The following is a 21,966-nucleotide window of genomic DNA, read 5'->3' on the forward strand; positions in this document are numbered from 1 at the left end:
AAGTGTTAACTGAAGGTTCACATCTAGACACTGTGCTAAATGTAAAGACACCAAGATGACCTAATTACAGTTCCTGTCATCAGACAGAGAAATAACATTACAAAACCAAAACATATGTACTTGATGTCAAAAGGGAACCAACAAGTCACTATATACACCAAGCACTCAGAAAGTTCAAAGGTCTAAGCAACTAATTATACAAAAGAATTGAGAAGTATGGTAGATAACTTTGGGACAGTTCACTGGACATGCATTCCAATTCTTCTTCTGCCTGTCTTCCTCCAAAATAGACACAAGATGGCTAAAATACTTTTCCTCTCATACTAGAGGTAATTATGTGACATACTTTTGGCCCATGAGATATCTCCTCCAAGCAGATATCCCTTTCTGAAAAGAAAGAAAGGGGGAGTGAAGGAAGGGGGAGGTTGCTTCCCATGAGGAAAAGGCTTCTGAGCATCCTTCACTTCTCTTCCTGCTTAAAGGTAAGCACAATTTCTGGGGGTATGAAAGTCATCTGTGAAATAAAAGGCCAAAGTTATGTGCTAAGGAAGGGAGAGGAGATGTTACTTGGGTCCCTGATGGCATCAGTTACCTGTGAACTAACAGCCTCCAGACTTCTTATGACATGAGACAAATGAAACCCTTACTCATTTCAGTCACAAAACCTTCTACTACCTGAGGCCAGAAGCATTTTTACCATTAAAAGGAAGCTGCAGCTAAGAGTTACTTGAGTTAGACTTTCCAACTTGATTTAGGCTATGATCTAGTTCTTCCTAGCTAGAAGAAATAAAAACAATTTTGAATTTACGTTTCTACAATTTTCAATACTGTAGATTACTTAAATAAGCATGTTCTAATTCCTCCACAGAAATCCATTTGTTGCAAAGTCATTACAAGATTTTTATTTCTCTTCCTCACTGATCCTCAAACCTATAACATCTTTTATAGAGTGGTATATATCATTCATGTATGTAATATACACATACAAACAAATAGCCAAAGGTTAGGAAGAAAGGAATAAGTAAAGAGAATAGAGAGAGAGGGAAGGAACAAGGGACCTAACTTATTTCAAAATATAAACTATGTTTTCAATTGTGGGAGCACTTAAGAAAGTAGCTGCCAAATAAATGAAAGACCACAAGATAACAGTATTTCTTTTAAATAGGAAAGACTTCCTCAGCAACTTGAAATCAGTTACTCTGTTTTTAAAATTTTTTAAAGTTGAAAAAATCCCAAAATTATGTTGTGTCTAACTTACCACCAGCATTACTAAATTATTGTGCGATTCTACCTATATTGAGTAAACTCCTTAAGATAATACCCTCTATAGGTTTCTGTTGGACAGATTTTGAATATGCACCATTCTTGGAATAATTTCAATTGGAAAGATTCATTAATTTCCATCACCATCAGCTCCATGAGCCACATATACTTTTTCTGCCTTTTTTGTTCAAACATATTTCACTGTGGCCATTCAAAAGGAAATTACACATTCCAATAACATTTGAATTCCTCTCAGTTACCCTTTCAGTGGTTCAGGGTAATGACAGAGTAAAGAATCATGCTCTTCACAGGCTCCCCCCCCCAACTCATTTGGTAGAATTTCAGCATAAATCTCTTGTGCCAAAAAGCAATGGGTAATGTCTAATGCTCTTCTCAAACAGTAGCTTACTTTGGAGGGAAGGGGAGTGAGAGTCAGGAGAAATCATCTCATTCCCAGCTTTTAAAGAGTCTTAGCATATGGGATAAGCAATTTCTTATCCCATTTTCCTAAAATAGAATTATGGAACCATGATAGGTCAAGCGGGGAGGGGTGCAAGGGAGGATGAAAAGGAGTTAGAAACTTTTCAATGATCTCTGAGTAGGGGTAATGGTTATAAGGATGAAATCATTGAAAGTTCCAGCCCTAAATTATCACTGAAACCAGTCAAAAAAAAAAAAAAAAAAAACCTATATATTCATAAAACCTGGGGCTTATATATTTTTTGGCCCTGTTCCTAGGTAGAAGCTTCCTCTGTAAAACAGATAAGAGCTACATCCTCTTCTTCATGAGACTTCGGGAATGGGAACAATAAGGAGAATAAGAATAGTCAGATAACATAAATTCCTTCATTTTAAAACCAGCATTCGAAGGCAAGCTTGGACAATCCATGTGAACTCAAAAGCATATTCAGAGAATGACAAGCCTCCTTTGTTTATCTCATCTCAGCTTCAATTTCATCTGCAGTTCTCTCCTTTAAAACAAGTGTTTCTGGGGTCCCTACATGATATGAGGTCCTTTTTCTCGTGCCCATTTTTATTTGGTTATCTTTTTAGGTGCACTAAAGATTGAGTTTACAATAAACTGAACAGACAGCATACAAAAGGCTTTTAGAACTATACCATATGGTCCAGGGAAGGGAACAATCTGGACGATCCCCACTTCAATCTGCAAGCTTGTCCACCTCTATAACACATTATACCACTGTAATAAAATATTAAGATGGAAACGTAAAAGCAAAAATAGTCTATCTTTAGCATTACCAGGCAACCACACTTCTGAGAATTTACTGATAAACTTAATAAACATTTACTTTAATTTATATTCTGGAATTTTGGTATGCAACACCAGGCATAGAAACCTAGGCCACTATTCACTAGAAACAATATTTCGGCAGGGATATGTGTGGGTATTCAACTTATGCTTCAGAAATTTGGAAGGAAAAAGAAAACAAAACACTTTTACAGGGGGCATATTGGCAGGGGCTGATGTAACAGATGACACATTCTTGGAAATCAAATAAAAGCAATAGGGAAATACCCATTGCTGCCTGGTGAAGGCCTAATCACATGGACACAGCTGGAACCAATGTAGATCATTCATTAATAAAACTGTATTGTAGTAGCCACTTTTTGATGCATTTCAATTGCTGCTGTAGCCAAATCTCTGAATTTCTTTGTTTGCTTGTTTGTTGAATTTCTTTGTTTTAACAGGAAATACAGGAAGATTTAGGGCAGAGGAAAAAGGGGGAAAAAAAACAAAAACAAAAACCACCCTGCTCTCATGCTAAAAATGAGCCTAGCTCAAAAAGCTAAATGTCACTTTACCTTGCAATGTACTTACACTATCAGCAGCTTAAAATATGCAGTGTAAACCTGAAAAAGGGGGAACTCATATGGTACTATGGATAAAAAGTGAGCAGTGTGAGATGCCACAGAAAACATATGACATACTTGTGACAGTATTCTACGGAATGATAATATGTCGAGCAGGGAGAATTAAAATGTCTCAAAAATTAGAGGGGGAATCACACAACTGAATTAGCACATACACTTTCATGCAATACTCTCTAAAGAAATTTAACACTGAAGTGTGTACCATATGTGTAAGGAAAGATGACTAATATTTAAACTTAGAAATCAATATCTTACATGTTACCAATATTTGATATCAAACAAAATATTCAAACCACCTACCCAGGAGTAATGTTCAAGACCTGTACTGATATTCAAATGAAATGAAAACACCATCCATAATTATAAATATGATATTTAATACAATAAAATAAAATCCTAGTTAAAATAATAAATTTAGTATTTATCCAACATTGCTGGCATCCTTCAATAATGCTATTTTTCCATGTTGCTACAAATATAATGATTAAGTTACTATACAATAATTCCTACAAACTGTGTAACATTTATCTATAAAGATATAAGAGCTTTGATGTATGTTCAGAATTAAACAAAACTGTAAAATTTATTACCTACAAAAATAAAAAACTCAATAGCATTTACCAAAACAGCAACAGCAACAACTGCTCAAATACTCAAACATCACAGATCTTAAATATATTTCTACTATGCCTCTGTGTATAGTTGGAATAAACAAATAAATACAACAATTCATGTTGCAATTCCTAAGTCACTGAAAGATATGTTCCTACCGCAGAAAAGACAAAGGGCTTAATTGCAAATAAAAATCATACCACTGGAGAAAATGTACTTAAAGTTGATGCATAGTATTTAATATGCAATGAACATTATTCAATACATGTGAACATAGAGAGTAAGTTTTGGTCTCTATTATCACACCTTGGCATAGAAGGATTCAAGACAGTCATACACTTAACGGGACCAAGAGAAAAAAGTTTCACTGGCTTCCCTTCTAAAAAATGTAATAATTCTGAAACATAAAATACTGACCGAAAGATTTAATTGATAAAACTTAACAAGCATTCCACCCAGATTCATCTTAGCTACTCTACAGAAATAGGCACTTAAATACAAGTTTAAAAAAACAGCATGGGGGGGTGGATAACTGTAGCATTTATTAACATGTGCATTATACATACAAAGCAATGTGAGTACTTGTTTGTTTTGTTAAATTAATGAGCCAATATGTTGCTGAACCTGTCTTGAGAATGAGAGAAAATAACAGGTGAGTTTATTTAATGCATAATTCTCCTATACCTGTTTTACAAACCCTTTTCATGATTTCAAAGCATTTTCTAAATTAAAAATAGATCTCTAGGGAAAAAACAGCTCTTAGATTGTACAAGTTGATCTTACTGTATAAATAGATATATTTCCCAGCGTATATGGCATATAAAAATTCTTCCCATTAGTACCTCTAACAGGAGCCACTATTTACTTTTCTTCAGTCACATGTGTTGCACTATTACAAAAGCTCATGAGTTTTTCCTCCCAAAGTAATTTTCTTATTGCCAAAATTCATTGACAACCTTTTAAAATAAAAATCAGTCAAAATAATATCAATCTCCTCCTTAGAAAACATATTCTGCCTATTTATTCTTATCTCGATTGCAAAACACTAACTTTTAAAATAGACCACTTGAAAGTCAGTCATTTGATTTTGTTTAATAAAACAGCAAACACATTTACATTTTGAGGAACTTCTACAAAATTTTGTAGAATGCTTGTTCATAGTGAAAACCTAGTCTCCTGCTCAAATCATCACTTAAAAATCATAATGCTACATTTTCACACCCCTTGTAATAATAGATCACTAGATATAATTTAGAGAGAATTGGGAAACCTAAAAACACTGTGTTCTATCTTGCATTTTCACTTCAAAGGAAAACATTTTAAATACACACCTGTATATTTCATGGAAGTTCATTTGCTCGCCTAGCAACAATTATCAGACATTCTAAAAATGAGTCTTCAATCTGTAAAAGCTATGAGCTGACCCTGAGTTTTAGACAAAAATAGAAAACAGTGGCAGACTTTTTGGTCTCAACAAGAAATATCTTGGCTTAAGATCCATAATACTACAAGCAAGTGTCATTCAAAAGTTTCCATTCAAATAAGAAGCTATGAAGGGAGACAAGATTCCCACCAATTCCCACTATGTCAACATGACCAAAGTTAGCAATATTCAGGAGAGTTTTCTAAGAAGTGTGGCAAAAACGCAACTGTGAAGAAAATCTCTTAGAGCTGGAAAAGGGAAATCTAACACAAGCTTCTGGAAGGAATAATGCTGCTTAGCAAACGTGGAGATTGTGAGGAGAGCGATGTTTCTATTTAAGAAATATTGTTTTGTTTTTTTTTTTCAGTGAAGAAAGAGGAAAACGAAGGAAAAGAAATGGGATAAGGAGGGAAGACTAAGGCTGCCTGCTTCCTTCAGTGGTGCTGGGAGGGCCGACCCTCTGCCTCATGAAAACCACTGCCAGAACCAAGCTACACAAAACATTTTGGCTGCCAGCCTAGAACAGTGCCAGGCTGTTTTTTATTTTGTGCTAGACTCCCTCAATTGAGACAGTGTGGGATTGTCACTTTGATGCACATAGAGAACAAAGAATAATATAGTACGGGGCGGGGGGAGGTGGATTTTTCTCCCCTTAAAGTCAGGTTAGCATTTTGTTTTGTTTGACAAGTCCTGAAAAGACTCAAGAAACAAAAGTTGTGCTGAAGAATCTATCATTTGCCTAAAGAAATTAGCTGGAAAACAATATTGTCGGCAGTTGAAAGCCACAGGAAGGATGACCATTTTTTAAAAATCAGACTTAAAAGGGGTCCAGGTTATATACTTACCTGTTTAAGAAGCTTGAGACCAAGAAATATGTGAATCACAATCACATGATCTTGTCTAAAATCTGACAGGTGAATGACAGACATGATCTTGTCTAAAATCAGGCAAAAAAAGAACTACTAGAAGTGTCACAATTTTTAGGTCACTATTCAGAGGCAACTGTGTCAGCTGTTATTTGGACCGTGATTTCTCCAAACTTAAATAATCTGATTAAAAGATTATAACAGTATAATCGGAATATTTTACGCCTTTACAGGGAAAGAGGTGATAAATGATCAAAAATGTTTAAAGAATTAAACCACAAATCATCTAGAAAGTTACCACAGACACAAACAGGAAAACCGTCTCTTCTGTCCTATTCAATTCTGTACTAGAAGAAAAGCAAACACAAATGAGAAAGCCAAGTGTGAGCTGTTGGAAGCTTCAACTAAATATACCACCTGAATCTGGTGACTAAAAACACCAATAAGCCATTAGCTCCTAGAGGTATGACCCTTTTCTCTCTAATGCACAAGATAAGTAGAGGTAGAAGTCCATTTCCTACAAACCAAATGAAAAGAAAAAATGAACTGTGACAAGCCCAGATCCCATCCTGGCATATTTTACACTAAGCTCAGCATCATCTAGAAGCAGTATGCTTCTCCCTGCCCATCAGGACAGGAAAAGAGTTGTGAAACTAGTACAGCATTGATGAATAGCACCAAAGGTCCACTAGTCCCTTCCTCCTGCCCATCTCCACTGAATCAGCTGTTAAAAGAAGACCAACGACTGTTACAGAAATAGCAAGAACTAAAGCACTTGCCTCAGATGTTACACACACAGGCGTGGAGCATGACCACCTGAGCCTATCTAATTTCCAACAAAATGATCCCCCGCCCAGTTTTGTGCATGGCCACAGATTCTGATAGCGAGTCATGATCACTGTTGGGGAAGGCAGTAGGAGGGGGAGAGTGTGGAAAAGAAAGCGGGTGAGAACGGTGGCCAAACCTCCAACAGTACACAGTCCGTGCTTCTCGTTATTCAAATTAGTATCGCGCACAACCCTGTAGGAGGACAAAGCCTGTGATCAAGGTTGCAGGTACAATGATTTGCTATGGATGGCAAGGGCCGGTCTGCCACAGAATCAAAAAATGCATTATTTTGCTCCTCACTGTTCCCCTTTCCCATTTCCTTTCTTCCATCTGGGATATACCAATGATGCTATAACTGCATGGGACACTGATAGTTATAGAAAAGGCATTCATGTCGTGCCAAAGTGGTGCAAAGAATGATGCCTGGATGGCTTTAGTTCAACAAGGAATCTGATGCAAAATCAGGAAATAAAAAGAATGAAAGGTGTAGAAGAAGCCAGGCGATAACGTGTTTTCTCTGTTTTTTAATGATGCAGATGAAATAGGGGAAAATCTAGAAAAAGCAGCCAAGCTAACTGAATTACAAAGAAAGATTAAAGGAGTTAAATGTGTATAACTTGGCTGACAACCAAGGAACAATATGAGAGCTGTCCACAACTCTCCAAAGTATATACATAAAAAGAAGAGCAGGGAATTTTTATCTGGTATAGAAGTGTGAATGTATGAAATAATAATGAGATAAAATTAAAATAAAGAAAACTGACTTCAAGCAGCAGATGAAGTAATCTTGTAAAACTCAGGAATGGCTGCTTCCTTCTCTAGAAATATTTATCATCTCACTGACCCACACTGTAGTAAAGAAAGAACAGATGATAGGAAATGGCCACATACTGACAGAGGACTGAATCAATGGAGAAATTAAAACAAAGTCCCATTTGCTTACCTGATGATCCAGAGGTACTAATTTTTCTCTTTACATATATCCAATCAGGCTAATGCAGGGATACCTGTGAGATCAAAGGACATAATTAAGATGTTGTTTTGAAAATAAGCCCAGGTGGAATTCTGAATCCTGACCTGGGTAAGAGTTTACCTGAACGACCCAATAGTCTGATTCTTGGATGGGAATCCAATTCCTATGATGAAAGAAGATGAAAGAAGAACCTCCAAGGAGAGAGATGTTTGGAGTCTTAACTGGTAAGAGCTTTCCCCCATCCCCAAACTTTCCAAGGCTTCCCAAATCAATTCTAACTCAAAAACAATAAGAAGAATTCAGATTAGAGGTCCTTATTCTTGGTATGTGGAGTCTATGTACTTCTGAATGATATGTGTAAAATTTGTGGGTTTATGTAAATGGATGTCTCTCTGGAGAAAAGATCAATAGTTTGTCAGACTTGCCAAAAAGTTCCATAATCCAGAAAACTGTCAAGAACCTCTGCTGAGGACAATCTAAGATCTCAGAGACATGTTGGAATGCATATGGATAATCAGTCCAGGTCTGGGGTTTTCACTCCAGGGAAACAATGGAGGTATAGAGACACTTCCGTATCTGGGGTACATACCTTAACGTACCTTAACACTACTTTCTCTAACAGCATCAGATCAGGTTTAAACTGTTACTTAACTTCTCTGCAAGCCATGCAGAATGAAGAGAACAAGTTCTTACCTTATACCCAAGGGTGGATATTGTGACTTTCCTGTTCTATATATATTAAAGTCAGAATCCTTAGGTATATCAATACTGACAGGGTCAAGACTAACACAGTAACTCACCCAAAAAGGATCCTACATGACAAGCAAAAGGAGGAGCTGGCAAAGCAATAGGAAATGTGGCTCCCAGACAGAAAATATAACACAAAATCACGGGATTACCAAATGCATCTCTTTTTTTTTTTTTTAGATTTTTTATTTATTTGTTTGATAGGCAGAGATCACAAGTAGGCATAGAGGCAGGCAGAGAGAGAGGAGGAAGCAGGTTCCCCGCTGAGCAGAGAGCCCGATGCGGGGCTCGATCCCAGAACCCTGGGATCATGACCTGAGCCGAAGGCAGAGGCTTTAACCCACTGAGCCACCCAGGCGCCCCCCCCCAAATGCATCTCTTAAAAGTTTCCCTAAACAGTGGTCCCAGAGCCCAAATAGCTTCTATCAGAAAGAAATCAAGATGGAGAACCTTGCAGGCACCAACTGTGAATAAGACAAAAACATTCGCAGCCATAGAAAGAACCCTGAGCAGGAGTGTCACCAAAAAATAACAGAAAAAAATGATAAAAAACATAAGGGAAAGGCTGAGAAGACATAAGCCAAGCAAAAGGAGAAATCAAATTAAAATTTTTTAAATGGCCTTTTACAAATAATGATCTTGTGGTATATTTTCTTGAAAAATAATTTCTTTAGACATTCATCCCCTCAGCATCTACCAGGCATTGCCCTGGTTTTTTGGGAACTCAGTGGTGAACAAGGACAAAATTTGCCTGGCTGGAGTTTAATTCTGGGCGGGGGAGGAAGGATGCAGGGAGGCATAAACAGCAATATCATTTCAATACATGATATGAAAGAAGTCAGATGATGTGTCCGAGGCATGGTAGAATGAATGCCTTTCATCTATTTAGTATGTCACAGAGATGTTCGCTCCAATTCTCGAAGTTAGTCAGGGTCTTAAGGAATGGAGACTGAGAAAGGACCATAGGGACAGCTAATCAAACCTCTTCATTTCAGAGACGAGGACAAGAGAGCTATTCTGGAAGACAAAGTATCACAACCTCATTATCTCCAAACATCAAAATACATACACCTAGCTGAGTTATGATTTTATGATATGCTCTCTGCCTTGAGAAAAGAAAGCCTGAGAACAAGTAACTGAACAGCATTTCTGAATCTTTTAAAAAACTGGCAGATCCCATGCACTTTGTAACCTTAAGATGTAACCCAGAACCACATTGTATCTGAATTCTTGGCATGTTTCATTCTATTTTTTTAAAGTTGTTTTTCCCTTCTACAGATAACTTTGATCAATTTCTGCTGTTAAAGAAAGTCAGGCAATGGGGAATGTGAGGAGGCATGGGAGCCAACCTCCAAGAGCTCCCCCAAATCCTCATCTTAGGAAATTCATGACGTTGGTAGCTCCTTCTTACGCATGAGGGTTGGTACACAAAAATCAGAATGCCCTGGAAGTGAGGGTTTCTGACTTCTGAGTTTAGGTCCTAAAAGATATTACAGCTAGCTCCTTGCTCTTTTGGATCACTCACTCTGGGTGAACTCAGCTGCCACATCAGGAGGACAAACAGCTCTATGGAGCGGTCCTCATGGCCTCTTGCCAAATGGCCAGAATCCACTTAACAGGGTTATGTGTAAGCTATTTTGTAGAGGGTTCACCCAGGCTGCTCAAATATTCAGAAGACTGCTGCCCTGGGTCAGTCTTGACTCCAATTCATGAAAGATCAGAGCCAGAACCACATAAGCTGCACTCCACCTCTAGCATCCTCTCTAGCTTCCTCCAAAGCTAAAAATTCCATTTCCCAGATGCATTTGCATCATGCCTTCTATGGGACATGGATTCAGACAAACAGAAAAATCCATGTAAGACTTAGAAAACAGAAGTAAATCAAGGTGGTGACCACCTCCAAGTAGATCAAATATTGTAGTGAAAGCATTTTGTTCTTCTGAGACAATCAGCTAGATAGCCTAATTGAATGATCCCTGGTATCACAGGTTCCCAAGTAGAAAGTAACAATAGATTTTCTACTAAAATAGGGTAACTGGATGTTTCCCTTGGCTTATGCTGTTCCCAGCTTATTAATAGTCAAGGTTAGTTTCTTGGCACTTTTGGAAATTAAGTAGTGTGTAAACATATCCCTTTTTGCTTAAACTAGCTAGCTGTCTGCAACTTAAACTAGCTGTTGCCTACAACTTAGAACCCACTCTATCATATACAAATTCACCTGTCTCATAATGCTTTCACACCTCTTTCACAATTCACCCTCTTCTGTTCCATTACTAATCCCTCTGCCTGTGCACTGAATCCTATCCATTCATGACTTTCCTAAAAATTGCTCCATCATTCTTCACCTTTTCCTCTACCTTGAATCTTTTTCTCTCCACTGGCTCCTTCTCCTTCATGAATAGCACACTTCTTTCAATACTACCAACTATCCTGCCAAGATTCATAAAACAACAATATAGACCCACTGCCTTTACTTCAACTTCCAAGCAATGCTCAAACTACCACAACCTGGCTTACTTAGCCATCACTGTGTTGAAACAGCCATTGCTAAGGTTTGCTAATAATGACCTATTTTCACCCCTCTCTCAGCTAGACGGTGGCATTTGGCAGTCCCGCCCACCATGCCTCCTTGAAACTCACTTCCATCAGTGTCCAGGATGCCACCAACTTGCAGCTCTTCTCCAGCCTACGAGGTGTGTTCCCTATTTTAGCCTGGTTCCTTTCCTAGGAATTCCCTAGAGCTTTATCCCTAGGGATATTATGGTTTTCTTCTGTCTTGACTTGACTTGAAATCTTGACTTCAAGATTTCAATTATCATCTATATATTCACTAACCTCTCCTATAGCTCTCTTCCCACTACAAGCTTACACTTCCATTTGCCTGCATCTATGCATCTAGCTTTATCATTTGTTGCAAAATATTAAAAAACCTCCCTAACCTAAGAGAACAAACTAAAAGTAGTTTATATACTATAACGATGCTAATACTGTAACCACTAGCCACATGTGCCTGTTGGACACTTGAAATGTGGCTAGTCTTCAATGAAATGTGCTGTTAAGTAGAAAATATACAATAGATTTCAAAGATTTAATGCAAAAATAAGAATGTAAAATAGCTCAATAATTTTATATTGATTACATGTTGCAATGATAAGAATTTAGATATATAGGTTTAAATAAAATATATTAACAAAATTAATTAAATATATTTATTTTCATTTGTCTAATGTGGTCACTAGAAAATTTTACATTATTGCATTACAACTCTATTGAACAGTGGTGCTCTAAACACACACACACACACACATAATAACACTATAAAAAAATACACAATATTCTTAGCAAACAAGAGAAAGAGAATTGATTTTGTTTTTTTTTTAATTCTCAATCACCCTTACACAAAGAACTTACTATTTTATCTTGATAGCTTATAGAGTCATTCTAACTGTTTAAAAGAGAAGGGTAGGGGCATCTGGGTGGCTCAGTCTTTAAGCGTCTGCCTTTGGCTCAGGTCATGATCCCAGGGTGCTGGGATCAAGCCCCACATCCGGCTTCCTTGCTGGGTGGGAAGCCTACTTCTCTCTCTCCCACTCCCCCTGCTTGTATTCCCTCTCTTGCTTGTGTCTCTCTCTGTCAAATAACGTCTTTAAAAAATAAATAAATAAAAGAGAAGGCTACATCCTAGAATGAAGATTTGTAAGTTTCCTTAAAATATATGCAAATATATTTAAAATTATAATGTTAAAAATGCTAAATTATATCCTATAAAAGTCAAATATAATCACAACTATATCATAAAAATACAAATAGCTAACATATGAAAGGCACAATGCAACAGTGTTATTTAATCACTGCATCTCTTAAAGTAGATGATACTGTTATACCCCATTGAACAAAGTAAGAAACCTAAAGCAGAAAGAACTTAAGTAACTTTCCCAAGGTCATGTTCCTAGGCCTCAAACCAAGCAATCTGGCTTGAGATCCCACACTCTCAATCAGTACCTTTTGCTGACTCGATAGAAGTAAAATTTAAAAGAAGACAAGTCTCAGATGGTTCCTAGTACTCTTAAACTTACACACTCAACTAAGATCAGAGGGGAAAAAAAAGTTAAATTAAATAAAACCAAATATGAATACAAATATAAAAGCTCACAAAAAATGTAAATTTAGAAGTAAAACTAAGTGAGTAGAGGAGAGTATAAGGAAGGAATAAGGAAAGAAGACATAAAGGAATCTGCTCTGAGCACAATGTGTACAAATGAGAATTCCTCAAGAACAAGAAAGCATTTCTGTGTGGACGTGACAACAGTAAGGACTTCAGAAACACCCCATGCCCACTGAGGCTACAGAGCAAACACAGAACTTGACACATACCCATAGAACCTCCGAGAGATTCGCACGCAATTCTGCTTCACAAAGTGCAGGTTGGGGGAGTGTGAGGGGCAGATCTTAAACTAATTCCAATGTTATAAAAAGCTAATAGAAATAATTCATGCCTGAATAAGGCTATATGACCTATATTTTTAAGGGCAGTTTGGCATTTTTTTCAAAAACTTCCAAAATACAATGTTCACAAGTATATAAATCAACACATGAACAAAAATAAATAAATATATTCTATGTGTCTACATGTCTCTAGAAACAAACACGCACACATACACACACACTGATTAGCTGTGTATAAAGAAAGTATTGAGGGACCAGGGCATAAGAGGGAGATCTCATAGCCCTTGCCACTTTTTGAATTTGAATCCAGTGAATGCAATGACAATTTAAAAGTTTTTAAGATAATCTTAAAATCCAAAATAAAAATAAACAAAATGATGCTGAACAGGAAAAGGTAAGGAAATCTATTAATTCATACATATATACTGCATGGTGGGGGGGGGGGGGGTCCTTGATGATAAAAGGGCTTAGGGACTTCCAGCCTCAGTGGAAGACTAGCATTCCATCTTCACACCTCTTCACCACCCCTGTCCTCCATTCCTCACCACCCACCACCAGGTATACACAACTAATAAGCATACAAAGAGGACATTTTAACTGCTACATGATGCTGTTCAAATATTGTATCTCTAAGAGCCCGAGTACTTAAAAACATCCCAAAAGGCAGATAGAAGCACTTAAAAAAAAGGAAAAGAGGATTATAAAGTGATCAACACAGAAATATATTTTATAATTTTTTACTTTGTCTTTTCTTTATAATGCACTTGAAAATCAGAGATGCAAAAGACTGGTGACATCAAGCTTCCCTAAAGATAGAAAACCATGACAACATTTGCTTTAAACTTGCAAACCAGATTACTCATAGGCTGTAATCTAAAATGGCAACCCAGAGGCCTTTTCTTTTGCATGTGAAGATGCTCTGTCATTTTCTCACTGACCAGAAGTGATGCTGCTGACTGGCCAGCGGAAGAACCCATTCCTTCCTCCTGGACCAAGCATCTACTCTCCCAAAACTCGAAAGCCCTTGAGTCTAGCCTTCCAAAATGATGAGTAAACTCCTTTAGTCAGGGACGCAGTAAGCCCTTTCCTTTCAACTTCTTGCCAGTCAGAACTTTTCAAAAAATCTACCAAAAAAAAAAAAAAAAAAAGGCTTATTCGCATCACTTTTCTTTGCGGTGCCATCATTCATTGTCCTCATTTTTAATTTAGTGGTATTTTTAGCCAAATGAAATGAAATACAGTCAGTTTTTCTCAATCTGTCTCAGCTCTACTCTTTATCTTCTGGGACCCAATTCATGTGATCCTTTAACAACTATTTATTTCACACCAAACTAGATATCTCCCTAAAGCTTACCAATCTAGCCTCCAGGCATATTGCTTAAATAAAAGCAGTAGATCTTTGTAAACCTAAAATTTGCATACTAAAGGAACAAATCAACTATCAAAAGACCTAGTAGTATACAGCAGTTGCTCACCTCCAAGCAGAGTTTAAATTCATTTCAATTTATTATTTTTTTTAAAGAAACAGCTATTGACTTTTTCCACTTTGCAAAATACTGTTTAATGGCCTAGTTAAATTAGAGGTGATAGTGTGAAGCAAGTGCTTTAAATTGGTAAATTCTAAACCTTTTAATAAAAGTACATCAGTCAGAAGTTTTAATAAGACTCAGCAGGACAGAGAAGAATTAACAGTCTGTAGGTATCAAAAGGGGGTGATAGGCAATGATAACCTTAATCATTTGCATAGGGATTTATAATTTCATTGCTTAAAAGTTAATGAAATTATGTGGTATTTTGCCCACTCTTATCCAGTAAATGATTTCATGCCTTGGTTTGTATATATTTATCAACTGAATCGTATTACAGAAGAAATGACCTTTTTTTACCAATTAATCTACTGCATTTTTACTTACGTACATCTGGGTGCACAACTATCATTATCTGTTCTAACAGCCCCAAAATAAAACCATAAGGTCTCCAACAGCATTTCAGAAAAAAGAACAAACTTGGATCAGAATTCTAAAAGTCCAACAAGTTGCTAAAATGATTGCCTTTTTAAAAACTAGATACATTGCTTTACCTACTTTATACTTCGCCTACTGCTAAATAGTTGTTTCCGCCAAATGTTAACATAAAGTCTACCCTAGAGACTAACAAAGGCATTCAGAACCCACATTATTTGACAGTGAAACTGGATGGAAAAATGCAAACAATACACACAAATAATTAGAATAGGTAAAACAATAAAAGATTCTAGGTTGAAGCAATTGTTTTAAAACATCACAGGGCAAAACCACCACACTACTGGTGCCCTGCATCACTGAGCACCCAGGAGGTGTTCAAGGCCAGAGCTTTGCTTGGTACCTAGTTCTAATGGAAAACTGCAGACTCTAGGCTTTAGGCAGGGTCATGTTTCTAATTCCGGCTGCACATTAGAATCACCTAGAGGGCTTACAAAATAAGAATAAAACAAAAAATAAAAAAGCTGATATTTAGGCTCTACAATAGAGATTCTAGTTTCATCAGTACTTTTTAGAAGCTCCTTAAGCGATTTCTTCTGTCCAGCTAGGGTGGAGAAATAGGGCGATAGAGCATTGGTTCTCCAAGTGTGGTCCCTGATCTAGTGGCCCTGGGAACTTGTTTAAATGCAAATTCTCGGGTCCCATCCCAGACCTACTGAACTGGTGACCCAGGAGGGGGCTCAGCAATCCTTATTCTGAGGAGACTTCAGGGGATTCTGATGTACACTAACGTTTGAAAACACTGCTTTACACTTGATCTTAGCCAAAAGGCAGAGGAGCAATTGAAAACATACTGCTGTGGAGTAAGAAAAACGTGGGTTTCAATCCTCTCTCCCCAATTTACAGGCTCTATGACCCTTGGTCCGCTCTCTAAACCTTACTTGCCTCACTTGCAAAAGAACAGAGTCAGCTAACATTTGCTAAACATGAATTATGTATCAGAGAATGTGCTCAAAAGCCCTTAACGGGTATTACATAATTTAACCCTTACAACAAGCTTACCAGGTAGATACTAATACCATTTAAACCCAAATTATGAAATTTATCTAAGATTACAAAGTGCGTAAGGAGAATCAGATTTAACTCGTTTTTCGAATCCAAAAGTCATTGCTCTTCCCCATCTCACAAAACATGCTCACCCGCCCTCCCTCCCTCCCTTTTTCTTCCTTCTTTCTCTGCTTCCTTCCTTCATTTCTTCCTCTCTTCCCTACCATCTTCCCTCCTTCCTTCCTTTGACCCTCTCTGTCTCTATCTGTCCTTCTCACTCTCTTTGGGAGTTTATTTTCCTATTGTAAAGCTACAGATTAACTGGTCTGTACAGTTTTACTGAGTGACTACAAAGTACTTAGCATTCTGCCATATGCCAGAGATGAAAACATTAAAATATGTAAAATTTAAAAATCATAGTAATGAAGTTGCAAACTAGATGGAGACACACATTTTGCAAAACATAGGAATGCATATGACTTCATTCTAAACTGGTTAGTCAAAAACAGAAGTAACTCAGGAGTTCAAGAGATTGGAGCTCAGAGCAAGGCATGAGGGCCGAATGAAGGAAGTGTGGCTTATCCTGAAACAGGGTGAAAAGTCTGTCCTGCACAGGAGGAGAAACAAGGGTTACAAAACAGTAGAAACCAAAGCTAATTAAGCTAAATGGATCCAGACTGCAACTTAAAGTAAGAAGAATTTAACTTTAGCATAGTAAAAAATGTAGCCTTTTTTCACAGAATCTTTTGGATGCACTGATAGTAAAAAGGTAAAGTTAAAGTCAAATCACAGTTACTTATTATAGAGAAAAAAGAAAAAAAGAATAATCGACCTAGGATTATACTGAGAGAAAAAAATGGGGGGGGGGCGTGGCAGGAGTAAAAGTCCTTTCTTTTGCTAAGAGTGTTTGTTATGATTCACTCTTTCCTAAAGATAGTATGTTCCATAGGCTATTCGTATGTACAACACGGTATTTTCACTCACTCACTAATCCAACCAACACTGACTGATCACATTAGTTAGACACCAAAGATGAAAAGATAAATAGGATACCAACACAGGCCACATGGAAAATTTATGTAGCAAACAGACTGCCAAATGTTTTATGCACGGACATTTACATGAAGTTATTGGGGATTCCAAAGGCCACTATAGACAGACCATTTCTTAGGAATGACTTCTGTGAAATTCCTGAAAGTCCAGGAGGTATAAGCTAGCCAAATGTTCCACATACAACCCATAAGAGTACTCTGTTCACGCCAGCACCCCCACCATTAGCTCTCAAGTGGAGCACCCCCAGGTCTATCCACATTGAGGCTTACTATGGCTAAGAAAGTCATGCAAATATAAAATTTAGACATTCATATCATTCACTTCATTTTTTTGCTGAAGAACTAATGAATCACTGTGATCAGAAATCCACTGGAAGATTCTATGAATGTATTAATGAAGGAAAATGTGAGGCACAATGGCCTGACTGAATTCACCAGCACCTCAACTTTCCAACTCTGTCAATAAGAGAGATAGTCCAGCACCTTCTTTAGTTCCCCGTAACCTGACAATTTCATAATGCCTGTTTGTGCCTGAGAACCAATGTAAGAAGCATGTATATCCATCATGGTATGCAGAAAAGATAAGATGCTGCCGTTAGTTTTGCTCAGAATACACGTGAACTGAATTTGCTGATATTAGAAATTATAGCATTTTTCAAACTAAATATATTTAAGAATCTGTAATGCATCTTAGTGAAGTTGCTTATTATAACTTACATAATCAAAAAACTGAATTCTTGAGTTTACCAGGTGTCAAAACACTAGCTTTTTAAATTTTTATTTATTTTTCTCTCTCCCATATATTTGTGTGTGTGTGTGCACATGTGTATGCATGTGTGTATATGTGTGTGTGTGTGCATGTGTGTATATATATATATGTATATATATACACACACGCGCGCGCACACACATTTGGTAAAACACCAGCTTTTAACCCACATACTACCTAGAACAGATACAGTGTTGAAATTAAAACAACAGTAGGGGGCACATGGCTGGTTCAGTCGATGGAGCATGCAACTTTAGATCTCGGTTGGGGTCATGACTTAGAGCACCACATTGACTTAAAAAAAAATAAAGAAGTAGGAAATAAAACAATGGTATGAAAAAAACTCCTAGCGCTGTAATAAATTTCCTTGGCCCCAATATGTCCAATTCTTATACATTACTGTATTTTACTAAAATTCAATCAGCTGTCATCTCTCTCTTTTTTTTTTTAAGATTTATTTATTTCACAGAGAGAGATCACAAGTAGGCAGAGAGGCAGGCAGAGAGAGGGGGGAAAGCAGGCTTCCTGCTAAGCAGAAAGCCTGACGGGGCGCTCAATTCCCGGACCCTGAGATCATGACCTGAGCTCAAGGCAGAGGTTTAACCCACTGAGCCACCCAAGTGCCCCTCATTTTTTAATAAGACAAACTCTACATGACAATATTATAGGACTAAAGTATTGGGACTGGAGAGTAGTTCAATTTCAATAAAAGTGGGTGGTACAAAATTATCTTTTAAAATATTCAGACCATGTCATCCAGATATCCACATGCACTTGGATTTACAAGCATTAAAGAACTTGTTTAGATTTACTGAAGCTATACCTGCTGTCAAGAAACAAAAAAGTTGTGAAGGTTGATCAAAAACAACTTTGCCTCAAGTATCATGTTAATTTCCACTAATGCTATCCTAAAAGTTAACAGTCAACGTAATGCAAAGGTTTCTCTTTATTTCTATATTTAAATCATCATAGGTTTGATCAAGCATGCAAATCCCTTTAGGCTCAGGGTTCCCATCAAAATGTCTTATAGGAACATTAAAAATTGAGTGGGCATAAACAACTCCAACAGTGCAGAGCTCATGACAGCGTTGCTGTGATCTCCTTGTTTCATGTGCAACAAAACTAGAGACGTTTGCAAGGGAATATAAGCAACTAATTACTGCCTTTTGCTCGAGGGCAGGTGTGCTGATCTCTACAGGTGTCTCGACTGCAGAGCTCTGCCTACTGCACTGCTTCTTGAAGACATTCACTGTAACAACATGCTAAAGCCCTGCAAAGTATCTCCTAGAAAACCAAACTGTTGGGTGTTCAGGAAGAAACATGTTGTGACTTCTTAAAGATATCAGGAAGGAGAAACAGCAGTTGAAGATGCTTTAGCAGTTTATGAAAGAATAGTATAAGACAGTATAAAAAGTAAGTAATATCAGATTTTATCTATCAAGTGCACACATTGAACAAGGACACCAATTTATCTTAAGGAGTACAGAAAGTTTTTCAATGAAAAGTGTGATTTTCTAAATAGGAAATAAAAAAGAAAAAAACTAAATAATAATGCCATGTCAATCCATCTTTTTTTTCATTCATGAAAGTGACTAAGGCTGGGTATGTACTTTAAGAAGGACCAAAAAAGGATCTGAGAAATTATCCATTATAGGAAATCGGCAAACTAAATTGGTGCTGATGACAGGGAGGTAAGTGTACCATAAACATGTGATGCCACTTACAGGATTAATGTTCCTTAAGATCTTTCCCATAAGTGTTGGAAACAAGTATGCTTAATAATGAAGAGAGACATAAACCAGAGACAAACATTCCGTGCTTTGCTACATGCTACCTACGTGATCTTGGACAAGAAACTTAACCTTTCTGTGCTTCAATTTCCTCATCTCATGATAAAAAAGACCCACCTCATCAAGGATGATTTTTAAATAAGACAGTGTCAAGGCTAATGTTCTTAGGCAATGAAATGCTCAGAATAAGGAAATTCCTATAAATGATAATATAAGATTTTTACCAATTATTTTCATCCAAAATTCCATAGTGTTTTTCTTTAACCAAATGAAATCAAGACAGTATTTCAAATCACCATAAATACTAAACATCAACTGTGTAACCAAAACATCACTGGTCTTTAGGAAAAAATAACAAAAGCAAGAGCTAAAAATGTTTCAGATTATTCTCAAAGGAAACAAAAGAGAAGAAAAATTTAAAGCAAAATGCGTTACAAGGTACACAGAAACAACATAGTATTTCCAAAATTAAGAATGGTTAGGCCCATGGGAACGATCAGAATATAACTGAAGAAATATCCCTCCCACTCTGAGTAGACTATTACAACAGACCCTTATTTCTTCATATCTGGACAATGCAACAATCTTCTATTCTCTCTTCCTTTCTAATTCCTCTTCCTCCTATTCATCCTCCAGTTTTCAATGTCATCCCAACCACCATGAATGTTAAGAATGGACCTGCTGAGCTTTCTTTAACAGACACCTAATTATCTCGCTCTGTTACTCCCCTTCTAGGGGAGGCAGGCACATAGATAATTAAAGAGGGGTGTGTGTGTGTGCGTGTGTGCATGCGTGTTCATACACATATATGCATGTGTGTGCATGCACAGAGTACAAAGAGAGGATAAAACCTAGGTGGATTCATTTTGCCTACCCTAAGTCAAGGAAGGCTTCACATAGCTAAAAATAGCTGGGTGAAATAGTGCCTACAAAATAGATTCAAAGCTCCAGATGACACGCATTCATTACTGAGCCTCAACTGACATTGGGCCAACTGTGTACCACCCTCTCCTCACACAGATCTAGATGTCCTCATTCTCTAAACACAGTAGACACTCTGCTGTCACCTGGCCTCTGCCCTCTGCCTAGAATTCCTTTTTCATCATTCCCATATTAAAAGTATTAAAAACATGATACCCTTATATACCCATGCATTTCACTTCTACTTACTGTTTTAAAGAGAGGGAGTGGGGAAAGGCAAAGGGAGAGAGAGAATTTTTTTTTAAGATTTTATTTTTATTTGACAGATAGAGATCACAAGTAGGCAGAGAGGCAGGCAGAGAGAGAGGGAGGAGGAGGCAGGCAGAGAGAGAGGGAGGAGGAAGCAGGCTCTCCGCTGAGCAGAGACCCCAATGCAGGGCTGGATCCCAGGACCCTGGGATCATGACCTGAGCCGAAGGCAGAGGCTTTAACCCACTGAGCCACCCAGACGCCCCCGGGAGAGAGAGAATTTAAACAGACTCCACACTCAGCACAGAGCCCAAGTCTGTGCTCAATTTCACAACCCTGAGATCATGACCTGAGCCAAAATCATGAGTCAGACGCTTAACCGACTAAACCACCCAGGTGCCTCTCTACTTATTTCTTTTAGACAGTTAAAAATCAATGGCATCCCAGGGCGCCTAGGTAGCTCAGTCAGTTAATGTCTGCCTTTGGCTCAGGTCACCATCCCAGTAGCCTGGGATCCAGCCCTGCCTGGGGCTCCCTGCTGGGCAGAGAGCCTGCTCCTCCCTCTCCTTCTGCTGCTCCCCCTGCTTGTGTTCTCACTCTCCCTCTCTTTCTGTCAAATAAATAAACAAAATCTTAAAAAAAAAAAAATCAATGGCATCCTAACCACGATGAATGTTGAGAACTGAGAAAGACAAAGTTAATTCCTTTAAAAATTCTAAAGGACGGGAGCCTGGGTAGCTCAGTCACTAAGCGTCTGCTTTCAGCTCAGGTCAAGATCCCAGGATCCTGGGATCAAGCCCCACATCGGGTTCCCTGCTCAGCTGGAAGCCTGCTTCTTTCTCTCCCACTCCCACTGCTTGCATTCCCTCTCCCTCTGCCTCTCTTGCTCTCTATCAAATAAATAAATAAAATCTTAAAAAAAAATTCTGAAGGAAAGTGATTTGCAATGTAAAATGTCATCATTCAGGCAAAAATATCAATCAAGTGAGAAAATTGAAAAAAGGTATTTTTCTCCCACATAACCTTTCTCAGGAAACTACTACAGGATATACAGCACAACAGTATAAGATTAAGACAAGAAAGAAAACAATACAAAATTCAGAAAAAGCTAAAGGGAATGCCTAGT

General features: G+C 37.7%; 1 protein-coding gene across 18 annotated transcripts in view; it reads right to left on the reverse strand.

Moving 5' to 3' along the window:
• The window catches only part of GTDC1 (glycosyltransferase like domain containing 1), a 452,306-nt gene that overhangs the window by 345,494 nt on the left and 84,846 nt on the right, over window positions 1-21,966 (reverse strand). For 15 of the 18 annotated variants that reach the window (XR_009351825.1, XR_009351826.1, XR_009351824.1 and 12 more), the window contains one exon: window positions 7,829-7,892. The exons of the other annotated variants lie outside the window; for them this stretch is intronic. The gene's annotated coding sequence lies outside the window, so the exon portion shown is untranslated. The remainder of the gene's footprint in view (window positions 1-7,828; window positions 7,893-21,966) is intronic. 18 annotated transcript variants of the gene reach the window in all.

Source organism: Mustela lutreola, chromosome 3 (assembly GCF_030435805.1).
Source record: "Mustela lutreola isolate mMusLut2 chromosome 3, mMusLut2.pri, whole genome shotgun sequence".
NCBI lineage: Eukaryota > Metazoa > Chordata > Mammalia > Carnivora > Mustelidae > Mustela > Mustela lutreola.